General features: G+C 45.9%; 1 protein-coding gene across 9 annotated transcripts in view; it reads right to left on the minus strand.

Annotated features, from left to right (window-relative positions):
* The window catches only part of STX8 (syntaxin 8), a 243,525-nt gene that overhangs the window by 158,240 nt on the left and 59,588 nt on the right, over window positions 1–25,697 (minus strand). The window contains exon 7 of one of the 9 annotated variants that reach the window (XR_006607668.1): window positions 17,382–17,445. The exons of the other annotated variants lie outside the window; for them this stretch is intronic. The gene's annotated coding sequence lies outside the window, so the exon portion shown is untranslated. The remainder of the gene's footprint in view (window positions 1–17,381; window positions 17,446–25,697) is intronic. 9 annotated transcript variants of the gene reach the window in all.

Below are 25,697 nucleotides of genomic sequence, written 5' to 3' on the forward strand. Positions count from 1 at the left end.
GCTCCCCAAAATGCACACACTAGGCGTGATGAAACGAAACTGAAGCAGAGCACCCAAAGGCTGAATTCTATGGGCATATCAGGCAGGGTCTAATCAGGAGACATCTATCACACCAGTCATTTTAACAGCGAGAATTTAATACAGAGAATCGTCAGCTAGATACGGAGTCGTTAACTGCTTAATGGAAAGGGTGGACACCCAACTCTAAGGTTTCATGAAAGCTGCACAGGTAAGAAAAGGAAGCAGTTAGAATGATTAACATTGGAAGCCTGGAGAGCACCCCGTCCGCACAGTTGGTGGATCACGTGCCCTGTTCACGAGGTTGTAAGTTCAAGCCCCACGGTGTGTGCAGAGATTACTTGAAAATAAAATCTTTTATTTATTTGTTTGGTAGAGACACAGTGAGAAAGGGAACAGAAGCAGAGGGAGTGGGAGAAGGAGAAGCAGGCTCCCCACTGAGCAGGGAGCCCAATTCGGGGCTCGATCCCAGGACCCTGCGATAATGACCCAAGCCAAAGGCAGACGCTCAACGACTAAGCCACCACGGTGCCCCAAAAATAAAATCTTAAAAAAAAAAAATTAGAAGCCTGGAGGTGGGCTTCGTGGAAATGCAGCTCAACTTTTGGAAGAAGAGGCGTTGCTTCGCTGGTGCTGGGCTCCAGGGAGGAGCTCCAGGAGAGGCAGGACCTGCAAGTGAGCATGTGGGAGGCAAGCTGGAAGGTGCGAAGTCCTCTGCGTCTTCTGACCTTGCCACGTCCTTCCCCTGCTTCCTGCCGGTGCAGCTTCCTGGAAGGCAGCGGCAAGGCAGGAATGTGGCCCGTGGAATACCAACCGCAGCGTCACGGGGCAGGACACCAAGAGGGCTTGGAGCTGACAGGCAGTGGCTTAATAAAGAGCACAGTAGGGCACCTGGGTGGCTCAGTCAGTTAGGCATCTGCCTTTGGCTCAGGTCGTGATGCCAGAGTCCTGGGATCGAGTCCTGCATCAGGCTCCCTGCTCGGCGAGGAGCATCCTTCTCTCTCTCCCTCTGCCCCTCCTCTCATTCATGTTCTCTCTCTCTGTGTGTCTAATAAATGAATAAAATCTTAAAACAAACAAAAAAAAGTGCATAGGAAGCACCACCATGTCGTCCCCCTCTTTCTGGCACTGGATTGTTCTGCGTCTTTGGGAGCTTAGGGAAGAGACCAGTGGGCTTCAGAATATACACGGCAGTTTAAAGGCATCAAATCCTTCACATTTCGGGACCACTAATTTAGGTTTTTTGGACCGCAAATGTTTCCTCCCTCTATGGCCACAGCCCAACACTCACTGCTGACTCCTAGATGTTCTCACTCCCCCTCCTTCCTGGGGGCACAGGGTAGACAAGGCCACAGGCATATTGGTACCACAAATACCCCTTTAAAGGAGCTACTAGTTCATGAGAATGCCTGAGTATCCCACGGGGAGGCAGGAAATACGCAGCATAGTTACAAGAGCAGACTTCGTCATGAGGCAGATCTGGGTTCGAATCCTACTTCTGACACCCAGTAGCTGTGTGGGCCTGGGACCTCAGCCGCTCAGCCTCCGGTTCCCGGGGTGTTACATGGGGGCAGTCACGGTACTGACCTCATAAGGTTGTTGCGGAGATCAAAGTAACAATGACCACCACGGTACTTTCCACGTGTGCGTTACCTGGTTTTATTTTGAGAGTGTGGACAACATCACATCAGTCTGGGTGTATAGTGTGGTGATGCCCCAAGTCTAGGCTCCATGACACTCACCACGCATGTAGCTACCACCTGTCACTGTACGACGCTGTCACACCCCTGACTCCATTCCTCATGCTGTGCCTTTCATCCTTGTGGCTTGTCCGTTCCATCCCTGGGAGCCTGGACCTCCCACTCCCCTTCCTCCATTGGGCCCATCCCCTCCCCACCCCCCCGACTGGCGATCACCAGGTTGTTCTCTGTATTTACGTGAGTCACGCAGCAGCCTAAGAGAGAAAAACACCCATGCCTGCTTCTGCTGAACCTGCTTTGTAGCCTGCCATGGCTTTCCTACTGCCAGGCCGGGTCTGATCTCAGTGTATTATATCTACTTTTTCTCAAGTAAGTCTTCCAAACTACAATGAGTTAGTGAAAAGTGGAACTGTGTATTCACCACTGTGGACACAGCTCTGGAAAAAAATGCCGTTCGCCTCCTTGACAGATCCTAACATGGATGGATTGAAAATACGAGCTGATCCATACAATCCCACCCCAGCAAAGTGAAAGAGCGCAGATTGTCATTGTGTGTGTTCAGGGTGGAGTGGGGTAGGTGAGTGCACGGGGCAGTTGGGTGTATCAGAGTCACCTGGGACTTTTTTCCAAAGGCACACACCCTCCCCTACCATCACGCTAGATTTTGGCTCAACCCCCTTAAGGAAATTATTAAGACAGGATTCCTTCAGGAGCTAGAAACCAGTATAAACAAGAGACAGCCTTGTTTTCCCAACAGCAGTGGGCCTGCCATTAAGTCCGGGTATCCAGACCCAAATGTGAGGGGACAGTGACTTCGCAGAGAGCCAGGGCCTGTGGAAAGCAGGCAAGGGCATCAGGGGAGCAGGGACCATGGTGGATGGGTCTGCTGGAGGGAGACACAGTATGTCTCTTGCTCAGTCACATACAGACAGAAGTCAGAGCACAGGGCAATTATATAAGGAAGCGCAAAGCCTTCTAGTGAAAGCAGCAGGGAACCCCCAGTTCAACCTCATAATAAAGACAACTAACCTAGTAGCTTGATAACCCTTTGAAGCGAACCAAAGCAGAGATCATTCGTGATTGAATAGAACCTCACTGCAACCCCTGACTCTTTCCCCTTTCCAGGATTCTGTTCAGGAAAAAACCCATGGGACAATAGACTATGCTACACAACACTACGTAACAATCATCCGGGAACAACGTTCCTTTTACTAAAGTGGGCTGGAACATGGAAGGATTGTTGGAGGGACCTTCTGGATTCCTCTCCACTGGGGCAGTATTAGTTGAGGAAGTGAGACAGAGAACTAGCTAGAGAAATGTTCCAACTGAGGCCATGACTATTCTCCCCGGGTACCAGCACACGGGGACCCAATGTGTAGGGCACAGCTCTACAAAGTCCAAGGAAGAAATACCCACTCATGCTGGGCCCTAGAGAGAGGGAAGCAAGACCCCCCCAGTCTTCTGCAGAAGGGGTAAGATGGTCTCACTGAGGAGAGTTGAGGAAAACCAGGAAGAACAGGTCCCAGAACAGAGTGGGCACCCCAAGTGGTCACAGCAACATACATATATACATATATATATATATAATATACCATATAAACACAGTTTGTGTCCCTACTGCAGAACTACTGATAATAAAAGCTATCGCTGGAATCGGTTTCATCCACAGACTTCCATTCTTTCCTCCAAAGAAAAATAGTTTGAACTCTCCAGTTCAAAGTGAGACATTTTATTTATCGCAGGACTGAAATATTCTATTTGCGACTGCGACCGTCTGGGCTGTGCACCTTCCTTGAGTCTGATTCTCAAAAATCAGCAGCTGTAAGAGGCGATTATCAAAGAGAACAGGTGCTTTTGAAAAAGATTTTCTGGGGCGTTCCCATAAAGACAAAGGTACGCTGAGGGATTTGGATGGTGGCTTGCAATTACCATCGCTCAATGCCAATCTGCAATTATTTCAGGAACACAGGCACGACACGAGGCAAGTGTTTACACCTCTGTCACAAGTCTGTTGCTCGGCATAACCCTTCATCGCGGCTCAAAGTCAGGGGCGCGCCTTACCGAGAGTGGTCTGGGTAAGTGACTGCTGAACAACTTTCTGGCTTTCCACAAAGGGGCACAAGAAGGAAAGAAAAGTGATTTCAACATGAAATCAAGCCACGATCTCTAGTCTCCAGTACTTGTTAAGCACCACACCGATATTCCTAGAGGGCTCTCTGCACTGAGAAATGTCAAGTGTGTGTCTTAAGTGAAGAGCGTCAGAAGTGTGCACGTGATCAACGCTCAAAGCCACGGCAGCAGCCAGACCCAGGGCCCCAAGTGCCCTCTGATGCCCATCTCAGCCTCTTTAATACACACTTTCGATCATGCCTTTGAGCTTTCTGAGGTTTTAATGTATGCTCCGCCATGCAACCTTTCAGAATTCTTCTCCCCTAAGTCATCCAATTTTCTCTCCTTTCTCCCCAAAAGCACTTCCTCGGTCACAGGCGGGGGATTACTGCTTCAGGTTTTTTGCTATGTGCGTGTGTGTGTGTTTTCCCTCCCAACTGGAGAAATGTCAGGCATGTTATTTTCCGAGTGATTTAAACAGCTCTAGTGTTATACCTAAACAGAAAGAACAAAGATGCTAAAATATCCATTATTCCGCCCAGTCCATCCGCAGGGAGTGGCTACAAAGGGCAACGCAATGCCGTCTCCGGGCTGCGGGACTCCAGCCCCACGCAGCTCGCGAACACCCCCTCTCCTGAACATATGGGGCCATCACGGGAAAGCCTCTGCCTCGGTGAACCCTGACTGGCCAATCAAAACCAGAAAGTTTCCCAGTCCAGTGACTAATACCAGAAATGAACTGTGCGTGGTGAAAGGGGAATGGTGGTGCGCTGGAGAAATTTATACCCTGACATCAGTCGTATCACAGGTGCGCGGGATCACCTGGAGAAACGGAACTTTCCGGAGGGCGAGAGTTCAAACACTTCTTCAAGCAGTGCGCCTGTCATCACTGGGTATGAAACACTGAACGGCCCCTCCACGGTGTCTGGGCGCCGCGGCCCCCGGAGCCGCCACGGACTGAGGACTTCCAGGCCTTTGAGCTGGGCCGGTCACTGCGCCGAGCGCCTGTATGATCTTACTCGGTATAATCCTCACAGCCCATAAGGTAGGTGTTATCATCCCCGGTCTCCATGTGGGGAACAAAGCTTGGAAAGATTAAGTAAATTGCTCTTGGTCGTGCAGCTACGGGGGTGGGTGGGGGTGGGAGGGGGAAGGGGTGGGGGGTGTCAGCTCCAATTCCAAAGCCTTTGTTCTTGTCCACCCTATGCTCAGTATTCTTCTTCCCCTTCCTCATGCCCTCACGGTCAGAGAAAAGGGTAAAAAATTAAATTAAATTAAATTAAAAGTAAATAAGAATAAAATAAAATAGGAGCACCTGGGTGGCTCAGTGGGTTAAAGCCTCTGCCTTCGGCTCAGGTCATGATCCCAGGGTCCTAGGATTGAGCCCCGCACGGGGCTCTCTGCTTAGCAGGGAGCTTGCTTCTTCCTATCTCCTCTGCCTGCCTCTCTGCCTACTTATGATCTCCGTCTGTCAAATAAATAAACAAAATTTAAAAAAAATATATTTTCTAAAAAAATAAGAGAATAAAATAAAATTAAAATTAAAATAAAGCAAAGCAAAAAACTACTGGGACAAGCAGATGAACCCCAACAGGTACAGGGTGTGCAGGACAGTCTTGGAAAATCCACAGTGTGGGGGATGACCTATCCTCTGAGGAATGGACTCAATTTGCTAACCACCAAGAGAGATAAATTAAGGAGCAGTTTTTTTTTGTTGTTGTTTTTAAAGATTTCATTTATCCATTTGACAGAGATCACAAGTAGGCAGAGAGGCAGGCAGAGAGAGTGGGGGAAGCAGGCTCCCCACAGAGCAGAGAGCCAGATGCGGGGCTTGATCCCAGGACCCTGGGATCATGACCCGAGCTGAAGGCAGAGGCTTTAATCCACCAAGCCACCCAGGCGCCCCTTAAGGAGTATTTCTCAGACAAAAACCATTTTGGTGTTCCGGCTGTTCAGAAGGACTAACATTTTGACAGTGCAACAACAGAACGCAGGAAAAAAGCACTGGAGAGAGGTTTGTGAGCTCTTCAAATTCTACATGAAACACGAGGGTGCCTGGGTGGCTCAGTTGTTAAGTATCTGCCTTCGGTTCAGGTCATGATCCTGGGGTCCTGAGATGGAGCCCCGCATCCGGCTCTCTGCTCTGTGGGGAGCCTGCTTCTTTATCTGCCTCTCCCCACTGACCATGCTTATGCTCTCTCTGTCTCTCTCAAATGAATAAATAAAATTAAAAAAAAAAAAAAAGAACATTAAAAACTCAGTAAGTATGTTATGGATTCCTAGCCAGTTTCATCGTAAAATTAACAGTGATGTTAAATTCCCACCCTGCTTTCTCACAACGAAGTGACATAGACCTGCGTCCAAAAAAGCCCTCGCCCTACCTCCCACAGCCTGACGGGGTTAACAGACACAGCGGTGGGGGACCCAGAGGCTCCACGAGAAGCCACGGGATCTCAGCTCCACAAGCTCCCACCTGCGAAGCACAGGAGTGAGCCCTTTACACGTTTGCTCTCAACTCCTCCCCGCCAAACCCCGGTGAGGTGGGCACTTCTTGTTGCACTTGAAAAATGAGATAACTGAGCCACACAGAGGAATTAAGTCACATGCTGGAGTCTCGGGCTTCACCACTCAGGCCATGCTGCAGGTGCTCTGGGGTGAAACATGGTGCCTGCCCTTCTAGATTCCCCAGGGACGCAGAGGTAGGGGTTCCCCCACCTCCGGGGTTAGGGAGCAAAGGGAACACCCATCCACTCCCTCCCGTGCGGACAACACCGTAACTGGTGGACATCAGCAAGAAGGACCTTTCTTTTCTCCTTGAGAATTCATCTCCAGGACTTTCTGGAGAATGGCTCACTTGGGAGGAGGGAGAGGAAAAGTGGAAGAAGAGGAGGTGTCCCAACTCATGACTTCCACATGCTCCTGCTTCTCTGAAAGGTAGGACACGGGCCCCAGAGAAGGCGGGGAAGTGACAACGTTCCCCCTACTATGCAGAGCCACTCACGGGGTGGGAGGTCTCCGGTAAGAGACCCCAGGGTCCACATGTTCTGACCCTCCCAGTCGTTCGCATCTCTGCAGGTGTCCTTATCTGACGCGGCAGGGACTGCCCCTCACTACTTTCATACACATTAACTCAGAATGGCTCCTGAGTGGACGTCAGATGCTAGAAGACGCTTTGTGGAAGGGAGTTAACTCTGTGCTATTTTAAGAGGCAAAAAGAACAGAAAAGCTAATGTCTAAGGAAAACCATCTCTTTTCCGACTGAACCGAGAGCTGGGCTCTGTAAATGGTTTCTTGTGGGGAAGTTCACCAGTCTCCAAATAAAAATCTGCCCGTTTAATCCTTCCCTTGATTAATCAGTTAACAGTGAGAATGACCAACGAAGTGTGAAATTTTGAAAGTACAACTATAAAGTCTGACTGGTTTGTTTTTGCTTTTGTTTGTTTTTTTTTTTTTTGCAAAGTAAACGCGGTGTGATGCTGATGCAGGGGGTAGGATGCTGGCACTTATGAGATAAAGCAAATAATCATTTCTATCGGGTGTGGGGTCTTTATTCATTCTGAAAAGAACCCTTTATATCTGCTGACAGGTTCCAGTTGTTCTTGATAAAGCTTTCACGGGACAAGTTTTGAAACCTAGAAGGCCCTAAAACAGAGAGTTCCCGTAACAATACACATTTAAGAAAGGTAAAAAGACAATGTTCTGTATTTTTATCCTAACTACTAACAAAGCTATGATTAGAAATCAGGTAGAATTCTCTGGTTCAATTTCAAGGACTTATAAACATCTTTCTGAAAATGCTGGCTATGGGTCCGTCATTTCCAGAGGCTTGCATTCTAGCACATTCCATGTGACCTGCTGATATCTGACTCTAGAGACCCAACAAATTTCCGATGCTTAAAACTGACCCAATGTGTGGTGGACCCAAAGGAGATGCACCACCCACTTTCCCCTTTAAGGAAGCACTTCTGGCCCAGGTATATGGAGTGTTTTGAGCACATGGCTTTTACCATCAGCCTCCTTAGGGATTGTCTCAAGAGCACAGAGCTATCTTGCCCAAGGACAAGCTCTCCCCATGGCATTCTACATCCAAAGACTGCTTGAGATGGGGGTATAAAGGCTCAGCCCTGTGAATTCAAGATGGCCACTAACAAATGATTTGGGCTGCAAAGCTTCCCACGGTGTTGGCTCAGGTTGTCTTCAAGCTCAGCTTCTCCCTCTGCCCATCCTGCTTACGTGATCTCCCTATCTCGGTGAGATGGTCCCACAGGTGCTCCTTAATTAACATCTTACACACTAAACTCCTTCCCAAGAACCTTGCCCAAGCCCGCCCTGAGCCAATGGTTCTCCGCTCATCCCACATCCAGTGAAACACACTGCACCCCAACACTGATGGGTCGTACACGGGCAGAGAGACGGTGGCCAGGTTCTGACAGGGCTCACTGCTGCTTCTGGTGCTGCTCCTCTTCCCACAGATTTATTCAAATCAAACAATTGCTATAACACTTTCAGGTAACTCTCCCCAGAATACCTTGACTGCCCTAAACTCAAATAATGCCACCAACATGGCAACTGGCAGAGTTCCGCAGTCAAAAGCCACTCTTCGTGATCTCATTCTCCCTCCTCTATTACTACTGTTAAGAGACTCAGGTCAAGAAACATCTAAACTGCTGGATCTTCTAGACCCAATCCAAACAGCATCTAGACATCCCAGTGTGACCAGGAAAAAACAGGTCTTCAGTGAAGCTGCGAATTCTACCCTGTATTTTACTGACTCATAAAATGTTGAGGATCCCAAATTTGATGGGTTTGAAGAACATGTGAAGCATCTGGCTAGATGATGAAAGCCTCTTGAATCTACTGGTGCTTCATGTACAAGATGAAGAGACAACATCCAAGATAACGGATGATTTCTTTAAATGTGGCTTAAGAAGCGTGGACACGTAAAATTCTACCTTGAACACGAGAGTAGATTTTATATCTTACCCAGATCTGAAGGATGGGATGTTAACAGATTCAGTTTTCATTTGGTTCATTAACTCTTTAAGGCCATAAAACAGGTAACACAAAAAGCTTTGTGATTCTATTTATGTGTACTTTAGAAGGAACTTCTGGGTGTTACTGTAAATCCTCATGCACTGACTAATGTCTGTGTACTCTGGATAAAGTTTTACATTGTTCAGCTCTCACGGTCTCTTCAGAACTGTATGATTTCCTCTGAGGCTTTGGATTTCACATTGCCTTTGATTTTTTTTTTTTTTTTAAATACAGTAACTGACATGGGTCAGGGCAATGATGGATTGGTGTCTTCCTCCCATTGAAGCCTAATGGGTAAATTTTACTTATACACTAATCACCTATTCCAATCCAACAAGAGTGATGGATACATTACACTGATTCCAAAAAGAAGTTTGCTGACCTCAACTACTTTCAAAATGCTTTCATCTCTGCACATACTGAAACTTTTTACAATTTAAAAAAAAAAAAAAAAAGATCTGTTTTGAAGGTAAAATTGACCAATCTTGAGATTGAAAAGGCAAGATATATGTAGGAGTCAAAGCTGTAAGTCAAGTATTTGGAAGTAAAGACTGACTGGAAGCTTATTAAGTTCAGAAAATCTTTCATACTTTTTCTGTAAATACTTTCTTTTTAAAAACTGTGAATCAGAACAGCCACATTTGGAACACTTTCTGTCCTCAGTCAATATTTTTAGATAGTTAGGATCTGGTCCTGAGCCGAATCTGGGCTTGACTCTGGAAAGCAAATCTTTTCACAGCTGCCTTGATGCACAGAAAGCTTTCTGAAAACAGACACTCTAAGGTCTTTTGTTCACATGGTCACACACCGGTACACAGAAGTTCTGGTATCTACTATGGTCACAAGCAGTCCTGATAACCAAAATCAATTTTTCCTGTCTTTAAAAAAAGACGGCACCATAACAACCACATCCGACAGATCTCAAGCTCCTGTGTGTTTGAATGAACATTCCATTTCTTTCTCCTGCCCGAGTGGTGTGTGTCCATTTTGGATTGTCTATTGTATTTAGGTATTTATGCTTTGATTTGCAGTAATTTCTCATGTTATTGAACTGATCTGCATTGCACACAAGCTGTAAATAAAAGGAAATGGCAGAAAGAGTAGAAAAAAAAGAAAATTTAAAAAATTAAAAAATTAAAATTAAAAAATTTTAAATTTTAAAATTAAAATTTAAAAAATTAAAAAAGAAAATTTAAAAAAATTTAAAAATTAAAAAAAAAATACTGAGTTTTCTCCCAAGAGAATCCAAGGTGTGACTCAAGGCCTTTCTGGATAAGAAAAGGATGCTTGATTTCCAAGCCTAAGCAGCACAGATTAAGCAAGGAGGCTGAAACAGAGTTTTCCTACTTCTCTTGGCATTCTTCCTCTATGCGACCACACTCCACAGTGCTCCAAGAGTCAGCCTAGAAAAAGACGAGGCAGTCGGCCTGCATTGGTCCTTTGCTTTATTCTGATCAGATAAAGGAGCACAAGAGAACTTTCAGAGAGGCAAGCTTGGAGATACTTGGTCAGCCCAAAAACACCCCCGAGCAGGGAGAGTAGCACTGGATTCGGTACTTTCATGTACTGCGCAGTCCTGGACTATCAGACACACGCCATTCCAAATCCAAATGTAAGCCCACACCTGTCCGTCTCTCGACACACAAACATGCAAGTACTCCACGTCGTTCCCTCTTCCTTCACACGGGAAACTGAGGCCTGACAAGAGCAATGTTAGGTTCCAGGTACGCAAGTACATAGAAGATGAAACACGAATACAGTCATCTCATTAATTTACACCCTAAACCACTTCTTCTAGCCCGAGCTCCTCGTGAGCCTGCCCAAAACACATTTCCCATAGAACGCCACCAACTGACTTCTTCCTACATCCTCTACCCATTTCTGGCAAGAACAAGTACAAGAGAAAGTATTATTTTGAAAACAAAGCAAAACAAAAATGGCTACTCTTAGGCTCTTTGACTGAAAATAATGAGTACTCACCATACTTCCATCCCTAGAGATTGGCCAAGCTTGGAACGAGTGAAGTAGCACAAATCTGCCATGGCAGGAGCTAGGAGTGAATCCTAAAGATCATTACTTTTCCTTTTCTTTTTCTTTCTTTCTTTCTTTTTTTTTTTGAGAGAGATTGCAAGCAGGAGGAGGGGCAGAAGGAGGCGGAGACAGAGAACCTCAAGCAGACTCCACGCCCAGCGTGGAGTCCGACACAGGGCTCGATTGCACAACCCTGAGATCATGACCTGAGCCGAAACCAAGAGTGGACACTTAACCAACTGAGCCCCCCAGGCGCCTCCCCCACAAACGGTCACTTCTATTCACAAAGCCTCAAATTTTCTTCCCCAAACAACCCCAAGGGATTCAGATACACATCAGAGTCTCCTTAAGTCCCTTATTCATAAGTACATACACTCAGTAGGGGCATCTCTCAATATATTCAGAGGACGGTTATAGACACACTCTAAACAAGTAGCTGTTAATTCTTTAATACAGCTCATTGTGCTTATGGATTTCACACTAACCAAACTGACTGGCAGAATTTTATCTTCAGTATCATTCCAGTTCCTAAATGATGGCTTAAAATGGCTACAATAATTTTAGTAGTAACAGAAATACAAGTAAAGGTCTTTATCAGTGCACTTGAAATGTTTTCTCCAAGATTTCCCTCTCCTGGCAGGACCGTCCAGATGGAAAGAGAACATCACGTCTCCCCCCAAAATAAATGGTCAGGACCACAGCATGTTCCTGCTCAGGCTGCTTTATGGATTCTAAGTCCATTCAAACTGCTGCTCAGCCCTTCCGTTCCTCCCTTACGCGGTCTTTCCCTGCCTGAGCACTTGGTCCTAACCAGACCACTTCCTTCCTGCTGGCTTCGGGTTTTGTTAACAAAGTTCTTCCATCCCTTTCACCACCCCACAGGCTCAACAACTTCCACTGAGGAAAGCACATTCTCTGACACTCCCAAATAGAGGCCTGGCGGAAGGCCACCAGGCATGGAATGGGCTCCCCACTATTCCAGAAGACGCCATGAAGGGTTTAAGTTCGTCTTCTGTCGCCCGCACCCTCTTTGCCCCTCACCTTCTCAAGAGCACAGGCCCACCTCTCTCATTCTTCCCGAAATCCTCCCATCACAGACAGACCCAATAGTGTGATAAATAAATCGTAGTTGGTGTAGGCCTCTTCGGGAAAAAAAAAAAAAAAGAGTTGACACAGCAGGCCTAAGTGCTTTTCTCAGAAAGGCCTACTTACAAAATTGGCTCTTGGCTGGTGTTTGGGAAGCTGGATTTTCAGAGGGTTCCCACCATTCAGTGATTGCTCATCTGTGTTCCTAAACTATATAAATAACAGTTTATGCAGAACACCTGCTCTCCTTCTGGGGGGCTGAAAGCGGGGACCGTGCCAGCCAGAGACTGCCTTGGTGACTGACAACCTCCAAAGACCCTGGGCCCTGAATTTCTAATGAGCTTCCTTGTTGGCAACACTTCACAGGTCACAACTCATTGTTGGGCCACTGCAGGTCTGCGACTTCCCTGCAAAGGGGCCCAGTAGAAGTTCATGCCTGCTCTCCTGTGTTTTGTATTTTTTCACTGTAATAAATCATAACTGTGAGCATAGCCGGAGTCAATTCTTGTTATTTCTGGTAGTTTTATAATCATCAAGGGCGCTGAATTAGCAAATGTCCCTATGTGTGTGTGTGTGTGTACACATTATACAAATATGTGTGTGTGTATTTTTTGGGTGTGGGGATGCTCAAAAATTTCTTCTATGTAAATTAATAATAATTGCTTCTTTGCTTTATGGCATTTTGGCTTATAAAAGACTTCAGGAATGCTCTACTTTTGGATGGTGAGGGAAATCTGTGTGTTTGTGTGTGTATCTAATTTCACAAAGATTTTATCTTAAATCCTAAAAATGAAGTCATCCTGGTAGATACTATTTATTTTTCAAAAGAAAAACAAAGTTCAGAAGAGTTTCATGACTTGCCTGAGCACTCCACGCCACCCCCCAACTGAACACAGCTCAAAGAGTTGGGATTCCATCCCGTCCACCTGGCCCCAGAGTGGGGGGCTCTCCATCCTCAGCTCATCTCTATGTAAGAGCAAAAGCAAAAAGGCAGAGCGTAGCCTTGTTTGACCTTGGCTGAGAAGGTATGCACCAGATGATTCCAAGTTTTCACCTCTTTACAAGCATCTGGGAATTACTGCAAAACCAATATGACTACTGATCTGAGGGTTACAAAGGTTAGTAAGTAGGCATATCTATGCTGAGCCCTTCCAGCAAATCACAGATTCTGGAGTGGTCTTGGGGACCCCCGACACAGCCTCCAAGGAGAGCTCCAGGTTTCCCCTTCCTACCAAGGCACCAAGGAGGAGGGACAGTACTATCACTGGGCCCAAGTGGTAGGACCGGGAGCTTCCAGGGTGACCTCTTGCCATCTGTGATGGCTTTGGCCTTTCTTTTGAGATTCTCTTTGGTCTCTCGTTTGGTGTGCTTTTCTCTCAGCCATCCTCCACTTCAGCTGCTATGGCTGGCCTCACAGTCTCCCTCTTGGAAGTCAAATAGGAACTGTGGTGAAGCCCAGGGAGAGAGGAAGCCTGATGAATCACCTAGGCTGGCCATCCTGCGGCAGAGGATAAATGCCCTTTTCCTTGACAACTGTTTCCACAGATTCTTCTTTGGAAAATCCTTGCTTCTCCCTCATGAGATGGCCTTCCAGACTGGCTTCAAGGCCAGAGTAGAGACCAAGACATGGGCCTAGAAGAAAGGAATGAAGAAGGCCCTAGATCAGACAGGCATGTCAATGCATGGGGTCCGATCTGGGTCCAACCCCGGTCATCACCAGAGTTAAAGCTGGTTGAGAAGCACCAGGGGTGCAAGCCTCTGGTATTGTTTTTTGCAGAGTCAACAAGTTCAAAGAATCTGGGGTCTTCGTGTGACCAAAGATTTTGTCAACCATGCCTATGTAATGAAGCCTCACTAAAAATTCTCCAATGATGAGGCCTGGGGAGCTTCTGGGTTGGGGATAACACTGATGTGCCCGGCAGGTGATGTGCCTGGAGAAGGCATGGACACCTCCAGCCAAGACCCTGCCCTATGTACCTCCTCCATTTGGCCTTCCTGAGTTCTATCTTTTATTAAAAAAAAACAAAAAAACAAAAAAAAACTGGGATCATGGTATAGCCTTTCCTGAGTACTGTGAGTAGGGCTAGCAAACTACTGAATCCCAAAGGGGTATTGGAGGAACCCTGTGTTTATAGCCAATGGAGCAGAAGTACTTATGGACATTTAGGACCTGAGGCTGAGATCTAAGGCGAGGGTAGTTGTGGGACTGAGCCCTTAAACCTGTGGAGTTCAACATTATCTCCAGATAAATAGTGTCACAACTAAATTAAATTATTGGACACCCAGTTGGTGTCAGATAGTTATTGTTGGAACAACACACTTGTCTTGCTAAGTCATTCTCTCTCTCTCTTTCTCCCACCAGACTCCATTATTATAAACTACCCCTCCCTAGAGAGGAGTAATGATTTTTCTCTTTTAGGGAGGAGGTGGCAGAGGGAGAGATAGAATCTCCAGCTGACTCCATGCTCAGTGCAGGGGTGGACGTGGGGCTCGATCTCATGACCCTGAGATCATGACCTGAGCAGAAATCAAGAGCCGGATGCTTAACTGACTGAGCCATCCAGGCACCCCCTAATCTTCTTTTTTTTTTAATGAATGTTCTGATAAAAAGCTGATTTTACATTTACCGAATATTTAATACTGTAAGTGAATGGAAAATAATCACCTTAGCCCTAGAGAGCAACTTTCACGGACTATATTAAAAATTTGTTTAACTGAAGCTTCCAGAACACTAGCTGTTGCAGCAGAACAATTTCTATAGATACTGTGACCTCGTAAAAAAATATAAAAAGAGACTCTGAGCTCAGGACAGTAGAGTAAACATACATGCTGCCCCCTTTCTTCCTGAGAGCACAATGCAATGCCAGTAAAAATATTTTTTGAAAGAAGAAATCCATGGTGGGCCTGAAAACACAGAGTGCTATCAGTGAATAAGTCATTGTAAAGGCTTTCTTCTAGAAAGAAGATAGCCGGGACTGTACTGAAAGGTCAACCAAAACTGGAGCCTGAAATACATCATCAGAGTCACAGATAGGGGCTCTTTCTTCCTGAGAGAACTCTGGAGAGTCTCCAAGTTTGGAGTGAGTCAATGGCTACTGGGAGCCAAAGAAAGACCTACAAAGAAGTGGCTGTCAGGCAGGAATTGGGGCATCTGAGTGGAGAATTGTCTACAGAAAAGCTGGGCCAGTTGGCTCTTGGGCCTGTCTTGTGTAGACTAAAGTCTGCAGTACTGGGTCCCAGCTGGAGCCCCCAGAACAGCTCTCTCTAGAGGGGAAGGGTTGCCTGGCAGTCGCCCGTGGTGTTGGTGGTCAGGCTAGTGAATGAGTCAAGGAAGACGCTTTAGAATAGACAGAGAGAGGAAAAGAAATAAAATACATGGAAGATGTCACCCAAAGGTTCAAGTTGTCCTTACCTTAGTTAATTCTGGGATGAGGGTTACAGGGAAGGGTCCCAAATCTCTTCTACCTAAGCACATACCCTAAAGGGGAAACCTGACTACTGGTATACCCTGCCCATTGAAACGCAGGACACAGCCAACCCTCCCATTCAAGAAAGAAAATTTTGGGGTAAATAAGTCCACCTAAATACAAAGAAAGCCTATATTAGCTACCCATACTCCTTGATATGGTCCTTAATTTATAAATACGAAGTCAGTACAGAATTTCATACCATGCATTATTCATCCACTAGGATGGCCACAAGGAAGTACCAAGAATGGGCATCTTAAGCAACAGAAACTTATTTTCTCACAATTCTGCAGGCTATAATATAAGTATGAGATCAATGTCTGGGCAGGGCTGGTGTCCTTCCGAGGGCCTCTCTCTCTGGCAGGCAGAGAGCCCCCTTCTCTCTGCATCCTCACGTGGTCTTCCATCCACGTGTGTCTGTGTCCCCATCTCTTCATATGTGGACATCGATCACAGCAGACGAGGGCCCCTCTTAATGACTTCATTTCAGCTGAATCATTTCTTTAACGACCTGAGTTCCAAACATGCTCACCTTCTCAGGTTCTGGGAGTTAGGCCTTCAACACATGAATTTTGAGGGGATGTAATTCAGCCCGAGACAGCATGAAAGGCAAAGATCGAGATGAATACACCAAAACTCACACAGAGGAAAACAGAAAAAACGAAAGGAGCAAAAGGAGAAATTCTCTGTTCTAACTAGTACCAGTACTAGGTTTAATAGATTTTACAACCTTAAAAAAATACTTTTGAGGGTGCCTAGGTGGCTCAGGCGGTTGAACGTCTGACTCTTGGTTTCAGCTCAGGTCATGATCTCAGGGTCGTGAGATGAAGCCCCGCTTTGGGCTCCACACTGGGCATGGAGCCTACCTGAGATTCTCTCTCCCCCTCTGCCCCTCCCCTTCCTCTCTCTCTTTAAAAAGAAAAAAGGGGTACCTGGGTGGCTCAGTGGGTTAAAGCCTCTGCCTTCAGCTCAGGTTATGATCCTAGGGTCCTGGGATCAAGCCCCACATGGGGTCTCTGCTTAGCAGGGAACCTGCTTCCTCCTCTCTCTCTGTCTGCCTCTCTGCCTACTTGTGATCTCTGTCTGTCAAATAAATAAATAAAATCTTTTAAAAAATAATAATAAAAAAAAAAACAAAGAAAACATACTTTTGTGGGAAAAAGCTACTGTGAGCAGTAAAGCATATTGGTGTTTTAAAAGTACAGTTCGGGGTGCCTGGGTGGCTCAGTGGGTTAAACCTCTGCCTTCGGTTCAGGTCATGATCTCATGGTCCTGGGATGGAACCCCGCATTGGGCTCTCTGCTTAGTGGGGAGCCTGCTTCCCCCTCTATCTCTGCCTGCTTCTCTGCCTACTTGTGATTTCTGTCAAATAAATAAATCTTTAAAAGTACAGTTCTCAAAAAAAAATATATATATATATATCAAAAGAGCTGAGTAACAGAATGACTACAACAATTATAACAGAAATCAGTAAACAATGCTGGTAAATCTGAAGAAAATACTGGCTTTAGGGAAAAAATGGGGTTGGGGGGGTGGGGGAGCTTCCATTAAAAACAGCAGGAAATATCAGGAGTTTGAAATAGAGTTTAAGCATTCTAAACTTGATTTATTTTGAGATATTTATTTGCTTCAGACTTTCTCAGAAAAACGTAAACTTAGGTATGCATGTTAAAAATAAAAGGGTGGCTGTGGCCCGAGGTGGGTGGCCCAACTGAGCATCTCATTCTTTGGGCGGGGGTGGGGGACATTAGCTTTCCTATAAAAGTGTCATTTCCCAGCTCCTGGCTTTACACGGGAGACCCACTTGCAGCCCCTCACAGGGCACAGGGCCTGCAGCCTCAATTCCCGTCTCCATGTCCGTGTTTACGCGCAGATTCCCAAGGGACATATCTGGTTCAGCTCGCTGTGAGGACCACGAGTCTTCAATTCCACTCACCTCCGGGGGTACATGCCTTCATTTCTGACACCTGGAGAACTCCCTTTCTTGCTTTCGAGGTCAGCTAGGAATTATAAAACAATTTAAAAAAATGTTTCAACTTACATTTCCATGTGTTTGGAAGAGGACGTGGGAGGACTCCCCCATCAGCTCAGCCTACCATTTTGACCTGGAAGTCTGTACTGTTAATAGAGCCAATAACGGAAAACACTTCGACAGCGGTTACAGCGTGTGAAGCACTAGTCTTTTTTTTTTTTTTTTTTAAGATTTTATTTATTTGACAGAGAGAGAGAGAGAGAGAGATCACAAGTAGGCACAGAGGCAGGCAGAGAGAGAGGGGGAAGCAGGCTCCCCGCTGAGCAGAGAGCCCGATGCGGGTCCCGATCCCAGGACCCCGGGATCATGACCCAAGCTGAAGGCAGAGGCTTTAACCCACAGAGCCACCCAGGCGCCCCTGAAGCACTATTCTAACATACTCTGAAACCGGCACTAAAATCCCCATCCTACAGATGAGAAGCTTAGGTGAGAAGATGGAATTTGCTCGAAGTCACACAGCTAGTTGGTTCTTGACTGCTAAATACTGCTCCCGTGATACCTCTATGTGCCCTTTAATCAGTACTTTCTGTCCCCTTTGTCACCCAACTAGACATATTGGTAGGATAACACCTCCTGACGGCTTGGTAGGGGCACATGATTAGCTCTGAACCCTGAGCTGCAAAAGAGGTTGACCAGTAGCTTCTGGGCCAGAGCACTTCATTGCAGGAACAAGTCCCTGGAGAGCTCTCTTATCTCTGATGCAGTACCCCAAAATGTTTGAGACGGTGGCTACTGCCTCAGCCAGGGCTCTCCGTTAACCACGCCCACCAATGACCAACAACAGACACGCAACGAAAGATAAAAAATACAATAAGCCTTTCCTAGTTGAAGCTGCTGATGTTTGGGGGTTACTGTTCATAAAACTCAAGTTTTTCATGTTAACACTAATTGTGTGTTATTCCTTTTTGAAAGAATTCATAAATGTTTTTAAAATGCCTACTTTTACAATGTTCACAATAGCCAAACTGTGGAGAGCGGAGTTGCCATTCAGCAGACGAATGGATAAAGAAAGATGGGGTCCATATATACAACGGAGCATTCTGCCTCCATCAGAAAGGGTGAATACCCAATTTTGGCATCAACATGGACGGGACTGGAGGAGATTATGCTGAGTGAAGTAAGTCAAGCAGAGAGAGTCAATTATCATATGGTTTCACTTATTTGTGGCACAGAAGGAATAGCATGGAGGACATTAGAAGAAAGAAGGGAAAAATGAAAAGGGGGAAGTCAGAGGGGGAGACGAACCATGAGAGACTATGGACTCCGGGAAACAAACTGGGGGTTTTAGAGGGGAGAAGGGTGGGAGGATGGGTGAGTCTGGTGATGAGTATCAAGCCAGGCAAGGACTGCACGGAGCACTGGGTGTTATACGCAAACAAGGAATCATGGAACATGACATCAAAAATTAATGTACTCTATGGTGACTAACATAACACAACAAAAAATTAACAAATAAATAAAACACTCACTTTTCATTTCAAATGCAGTTAGTACCGACAGCGATAACACACATACACCACAGCTCTCAGGAGCTCTCGACAATTTTGAAGGATTCAAAGTGGTCCTGAGACCACAAAGTGTGAGAAACGCTACACTAGGAAACGCTCACCAGAGGAAAGCCTAGGTAGTGATATTAATATCAGACCAACAGCCCTAAAAAGGGCAAAACACACTAGAGATGAAGGCGTATCTCTCCCTAGTGACAAAAAGAAACAACCGCCAAAACAAAAGAACCCTGTGCATATATGTGCCTGAGAGCCTTTCCTTGAAAAGCAGAAAACAAAAAAGCGACCCAATCACGTGGAAAGCTGAAGTCACAGACCCGGAAGCAGATTTTACGTGCCCCTTGCAGAAACTGACAGAGGAAGCAGAGAGGTGGGAGGTCACGTCAAGACGCGGACAGGAGCATTCAGGAGGCTGCTCCAGAAAGCCTATTCAAAGCCCTGTCTCCACGGCCTGGTTACTGCACCTTCTCAGGCACACGCGGAGCAGTGACTACTGGTGACCGTTCCCACGCCCCAGAAGACGTCCGAACAAGTGGAGAAGAACCAGTACGCTATGGGGCGTGATTCTCTGGCACCCAGGCAACTCAATGGCAAAATCAACACAAATGTTTGGAAATTAAGAAACAAGGGGTTAAAAAAGAAAAAAACAATGGTAATTTATAGAATGTAATGGACTCAGTGATTTAAAAAAAAAAAAAAAAGGCACCAAACGTGGTATTTGTGGCGCGTAGAAGTGCTATGTGAGGGAGGATGTATAGGCTTTTGTATATTTCAAAAGAAGAAATAGCATAAATGAGCTCAGAGCCGCAGTCCTGTTCAAAATTGCTGTTAACATAACTGCTTCCTGACGAGAACTGTTGATTGTGGCTAAAATAAACCAGAGTCCTTCCCAGGAAAATAGAAAACCTCTGTAATTTTCAGGGCTTACTAGGTGTTCACACTGTGAAGCCTTTCCAGCCCCAGCCCCAGATCCCTGCACAACCTCACCCTCGTCCGTTTGCCTCCTGACTCACTCTTCCCCCGGCCACAAAAGCCTTTGTGGATTTCTCAAACTTGCAAGGTTCTCTTCAGCCTCCAAGACCTCACAGGGGATGTCCGGCCACTCCCTGGAGGTGGCAACTGGCCCACTCCCCCTTCACTGGCCAACTCTAGCCTATCCCTGAGACCTCAGTCACCATCTGGCCATGGAGCTCTGTGTGAGCTCGGCCACGGCAGGCCTCCTCCCTGAAAGCTCTTACCAGGACTAGAGAAAACACCCTGATGTCAGGGAGTATCTGTTTAATGTCCATCTCCCCCAGCCAGACAATAATCACAGTAAAACAAAAAAGGGAGGGTTGGTAAGAAGGACTTGGGTTTTTAGGTGCTATCACTGGTTTTCACTATATAAAGAACCATGCTCGATAAATGAATAAATGTTGTTGCCGATGTGCTCATTTCTTCTGCCCAAAAGTGGCCGAATACTTTCAGTTTGGACGTGCTAACTACTGCAAACAATGCAAGAAGCGTAGATGTGCATTTGCAGACCTGTCTCCCTGAGTCTAAGTGAGTTAAACGGACAAAATGACAGGACCAATGAAGTAAGAAATTGGGCAATTTCGCACAGTGGATAGTGCTAACATGATGGATGCCCAGGGCACTGCACAGTGGCAGTCGATGGCCACCCCTACACGGCTTCTGCCCCAACTCTGCCTGCTCTCCCTTCTCATCTTCCAAGGCTCTCTGCACTTTGGGGACGCTGGCCTTCTTACACATTCCTCAACCTTGCTGTGCTCCTCTCCACATCAGGGCCTTTCCCTATGCTGTTTCCTCTGTTTGAAATGCTCTTCCCTTTAAATCTCAGTACCCATTTCATTTCCTCAGGGAAGGCTTTCCTGAGTCTCAGAATTGGTCAGGCTCTCCTGCTGCATGTTCCGCAAGTACCCTGTACATTGGGGATGGTCCCAGATGCCTTCCTAGCCTTCAGAGATGAAGTAACTCAGAAGCTTTTGCATGTTTGAATGAAGTACAGGCACGAGGGCCCGCTCTGCTAGTCCTAGCAGTCCGCCAAGTCCACTGAATGAAATCCCAGTCAAGGAAACGAATCCGGATTAGCACAGCCACTTAGAGAAAACCATTTCCCCACCTGACATTTATATGTCTCTATTCCAAATTTGGAGGTGGAGGCTTAGGTTCCCATGTCAATTTATAAAAGCCTGCTTGACCAGTAAAGCACTGGACGCAACAGGGAAATGCTCGCCAAGTCTGGGCACGGCTCCTTTGGGGGACAGCTCTGGGCAGCAGATCAGGGGTCACTCAGCTCACACGTCACCTGCCAAGTGGTCACAGGAACTCCCCACACTCAAGCCACTTTATATCTCCTTGAAAGAAAGGCGGTTCCTGACTGTCTTGCTTCCCTAAAGGGCAGTTGTATTTAGGTTCTGGGGGTGCGCAACCCAACGACATTGCTCCTACCATAGCTGCTGCCTTACAGAGCTACAAGCTCGCCGGGCTGGGAGGCATCGCAGCAGCTGGTCCTTCAACCCCTCTGCTCGTTTAACATGTGAGCTCACTGCTGCAAAGGCCAAGGGGAAAGGGGGCACTTATTAAATCATGGAGAGCTCTCCCAGGACAAGGCTGAAACCTCTATAAGTAAGTACTCTACAGCAACCCAAACTTGAACAAAAAGAGTCTTCTTATAGTGGTGTTTCCCAAATGTCAGCTTTTCAATGCCACCTTTAGACTTCTTTGCCGTGTTCGTATTTCACCTGCTCCATATATGCTTAATGTTTTCCTTTAAATCAACTCACTATTATACTTCAATAATAATATATTATTACATAAATATTATGCTTATTATGGTACGTATTATGCTTATTTTTCTCCTTATGTGATTTAATTGAATAAGGAAATTTTATATTGCTGTAAAATCACAGGTTTCAAATGTTAGTCATTTTTATTTCATTGAAATATGCAACTATTAAAATGGAAAGTGTTTCTCAACATATTTCCTAAAATCACCTTGCCTAGCACGCATTGAGAAATTCTGATCCTGGATACGCCACAAAAAGATCCCTTCACCAGCTGCCCACACATTTCTTTCATTAATACAAGACTAAATTCTATTATCAAAGTGCTAAATAAACAGCTTGAGAGGTCTTCGGGTGGGGACTGACTGCGGCACCAGCAATGCAAACATCCTTCTGTGAAGCCTGCTTTGAAGAAGTCTCTTCAAGAGGAAGAGCTACAGACACCTGACTCAAAATAATTTTTTAGCATAAGAGTGGTTAACCAGGATTCACTGACAACTGATAAAAATACATTATTATTCCTTATATTGGCTTCCTGTTGCTGTTTTAACAAATTATCACAAACTTAGGGGCTTAACACACATTCAAATTTCAGATCTGTGAGAATTCCCTATAGACACCTAACTAAATTTGCTTTTCTCCTCTGAGTCTGTCTCATGTCAATTTGATTTCTCATCCAGCTGGAAGGACCTTGAAGAACAGAGGAAAATTCTTCCTCCCCAACAGTATGCACCAGGTTTTACAGGAGTCAAATATATGCATGTTCTGGAATAAAGTGTGATCTAAGACTAAGAAAGGAAACTCACTACACACACACACACACACACACACACACACGCACGTGCGCACGCATTCCCTTAGAGTCCTGGAAATCAGAAGTCCAAAGTCAGTTTCACTGGACTGAAGTTAAGGTGTCCCTTTAGGGGCTGTGGGGGAGAATTCATTTTCTGGCCTTTTCCAGCCTCTAGAGCTGTGTCCCCTGTATCCCTTGGCTTGTGGCCCCTTCCTCCATCTTCAAAGCCAGTAGAATAGCATCTTTTCAATCACCACCTTTCCTTCTTCTGCCTCAAATCTCTTTCTGCCTCCCTTTTATAAGGACACTTGTGATGACCTTTTGAGACCAAACACACAATACAGGATGATCTGTCGGTATCCTTAATTTATTATTAACACATTGGCAAAGTCCCTTCTGCCACATAAGGTGCCATTCACAGATTCCAGGGATCAGGATGTGTATTTGGTGGGGAAGGGGGGCTGTTATTCAGTCTACCACATTACTTTCTTAAATGTTCAACAGGAAAATTCAGTTGAGTGGCTCTAACAGACCTTTACATTGGCAATTCACTGAGGTGTATATGAAATCTTTGGTCTTCTGTCCTTCAAGGACATTAGTCATATTTTCTGGCTCTCTGAAAAGACACACTGATCTCCTCAATCTCAGTGCTGACACTGTGAAGGCAAGTGCCCTTCTTTGCCATTCTGCTTTCTTTCAGAAAGCAAGAAGTGCTCAAAGATTAACAGAGAAGCATCAGAAGAACTGGGCCAAAGTTGGGACATCGGAACATCAAAAAGAGTGTCAGGATTGGCACACATTAGCAAAACTTGGTGGAACAGTCTGTTCTTGGTGCTGTTTCTACCATCCTTTTTGGTCCTGACTTTAAGGCTTGGCCAGTGCCAAAATTAGGAACAATTATGTTAGTCAAGTCGATCCCATTCATCTTCTTGTGTTAGTGTTCTTTTCCAAAAGTCCTGCCCTTTTGAGTATGAACTTTAAGGAACTGTTCAGTAAACAGTTCCGTGACTCCCCATTCTGGAATGGCATCCAGGTAGTCTACATGAGCCCTTCGTGCCCAACCATCCATACATTTCAGCTTGAACTGAAGGGCACAGAACTCTGTATTTCCACAAGGTGATCTCCTTGACTCGGTTCCCCAACCCCCAGACCCAGGTACAATTTAGGCCTCCAGTACTGGGGTTTTCACTTAACTGCTAATCCTTTTCCTCATTAGGCTTGGTCATCAGCATATGAACAGGGCAGTTACTGGTGTTGGTCTGGCCCTTTTTTAAATCTATGTGAGAAGACTGAAACCTGAATTCCTAAGCTGATGATAATTTGGCTCTTCAGCTTGTGGTTAGGTCCTAAGTACAATGTATTTTCTTAGTAAGGTTTTGGTAGTTGATTCCAAAATAGCCAGCTGGCCATTATCTTAGCTCATTGTTTTTCTCATTTAATGAAAACCAAACGACTAATTCAGTAGGTCAGTAAATCAAATAGAGATATTTACAACAAAAGTGGTATCCTTCTCTAGTGTCCCTGGCTCCTCATTACACACTCAGGTCACAATAAAAATCCGGATGGGGCTGCCACCCCGCTCTCAATACCTACAGACAGAATGGCTTTTTTGATTTTGATAAAAGGAATAAAGGCCAATTGTAGTCTTGGCAGGGATATCAGTTTTTATCCTTACAGAGTCTCTCAGTCCCTATGAAGGAAAATGGCTGACTCTGCCCTATTTCTGAGGAGCAAACGTGCACATTAGAAAACCACCAGCATAACTACAATCTCTCTGGGAGGCCACCACAGAGAAAACCCAGCTTATTTTGGCGACTAAGTGGAAAAATACCTCCTGTTTGCCTATGTCACATGTATGCATCCGGGGCTGGGATGGAGCAGAGGGCTGGGAGGTAAAGAGGAAGAAGGGAAAAGGGAAAAGGACGGGGGTAGAAAAGGAGATCAAAGCCGTGACGAGGATGGTACGTGTGTCTGTGTAACTCCAAGTGGACTTCCGCACACATGCGTGGGGTCTGTAGCTGCCATGCGGGCATAGGAGAGACAATATGAACAGAGAGTGTTCACGTTTGAAGGGAACATTGGTTCTCAAACTCGGCAGCACAAGGAAGCCATCCAGGAAGCCTTAAAGATGTGGATGCTTGGGACCCAACCCTGGAGACTCTAGTCTAACTGGTCTAAGTACTACGGGGAGTGGAACCACGGTCCCTGGAAAGAGTCTACATTCCAGTCCCCAGAACATGTAAATATGTTACAGTACACGGCCAAGAGGCGTTAAGGTTGCTCACCAATTGACCTTAAAATGGGGAAATTATCCTAGATTATCTGGGTGGGCCAAATGGTATCACAAAGGTTCTTAAACGCAGAAGAAGTAGACATAAGTTAGAGGTCAGGGTGATGCGATATTAGTAGGACTCAGTTCACTGGTGTTGGCTTTGAAGACTGGGAGGAGGGGGCCATGAGCCAAGGAATGGAGGAAGTCTCCAGAGGCCAGAAAAGGCAAGGAAATTAATTCTCCCCTGGAGCTTCCAGAAAGGAATTGCAGTCCTGCCCACATCTTGCCTTTTTTTTTTGTTTTCAGCCCAGGGAGATGTGGGTCAGACTTCTGACCTCCAGAACTGTAAGATAATAAATGTGTGTTGTTTTAAAGCCACTAAGTTTGTGGTAATTTGTTACAGCAATAAAAGAAATCTAAAACACTGTTACGGCCTGAGCTTCCAGGAGTTTCAAAGCCCCCCGGGTGACTCTAACAGGCGGCAAAAGGACGATAACCACCAGACTACAGGGAAGACAAGACAAGGACACGCTGGCATGGTTGCTTATGCTGGGAAGATGCATGCTGATCTCACCCGGGAAGTCAGCAAGTCACCCACCAAAGAATGTACCATTGGTTCTTAGCCACCCGCCCAGACATGACTACACAGTGGCTTACCGAGGCACATCACAGGATGGGCCTGCTTCACCATCCTGGTGGCTAGAATCCTTTCTTGTCCAACCGCTAACTATGCTATACTTCCTTTAGAGAAAGAGTAATTGGGGCGCCTGGGTGGCTTAATCAGCTGAGTGTCCAAATCTTGGTTTTGGCTCAGGTCGTGATCTCAGGGTCGTGGGATCAAGCCTCGCATAGGGCTCAGCACTC

Source organism: Mustela putorius, unplaced genomic scaffold, assembly GCF_011764305.1.
Source record: "Mustela putorius furo isolate JIRA1106 unplaced genomic scaffold, ASM1176430v1.1 tig00000695_pilon_pilon_pilon, whole genome shotgun sequence".
Taxonomy (NCBI): domain Eukaryota; kingdom Metazoa; phylum Chordata; class Mammalia; order Carnivora; family Mustelidae; genus Mustela; species Mustela putorius.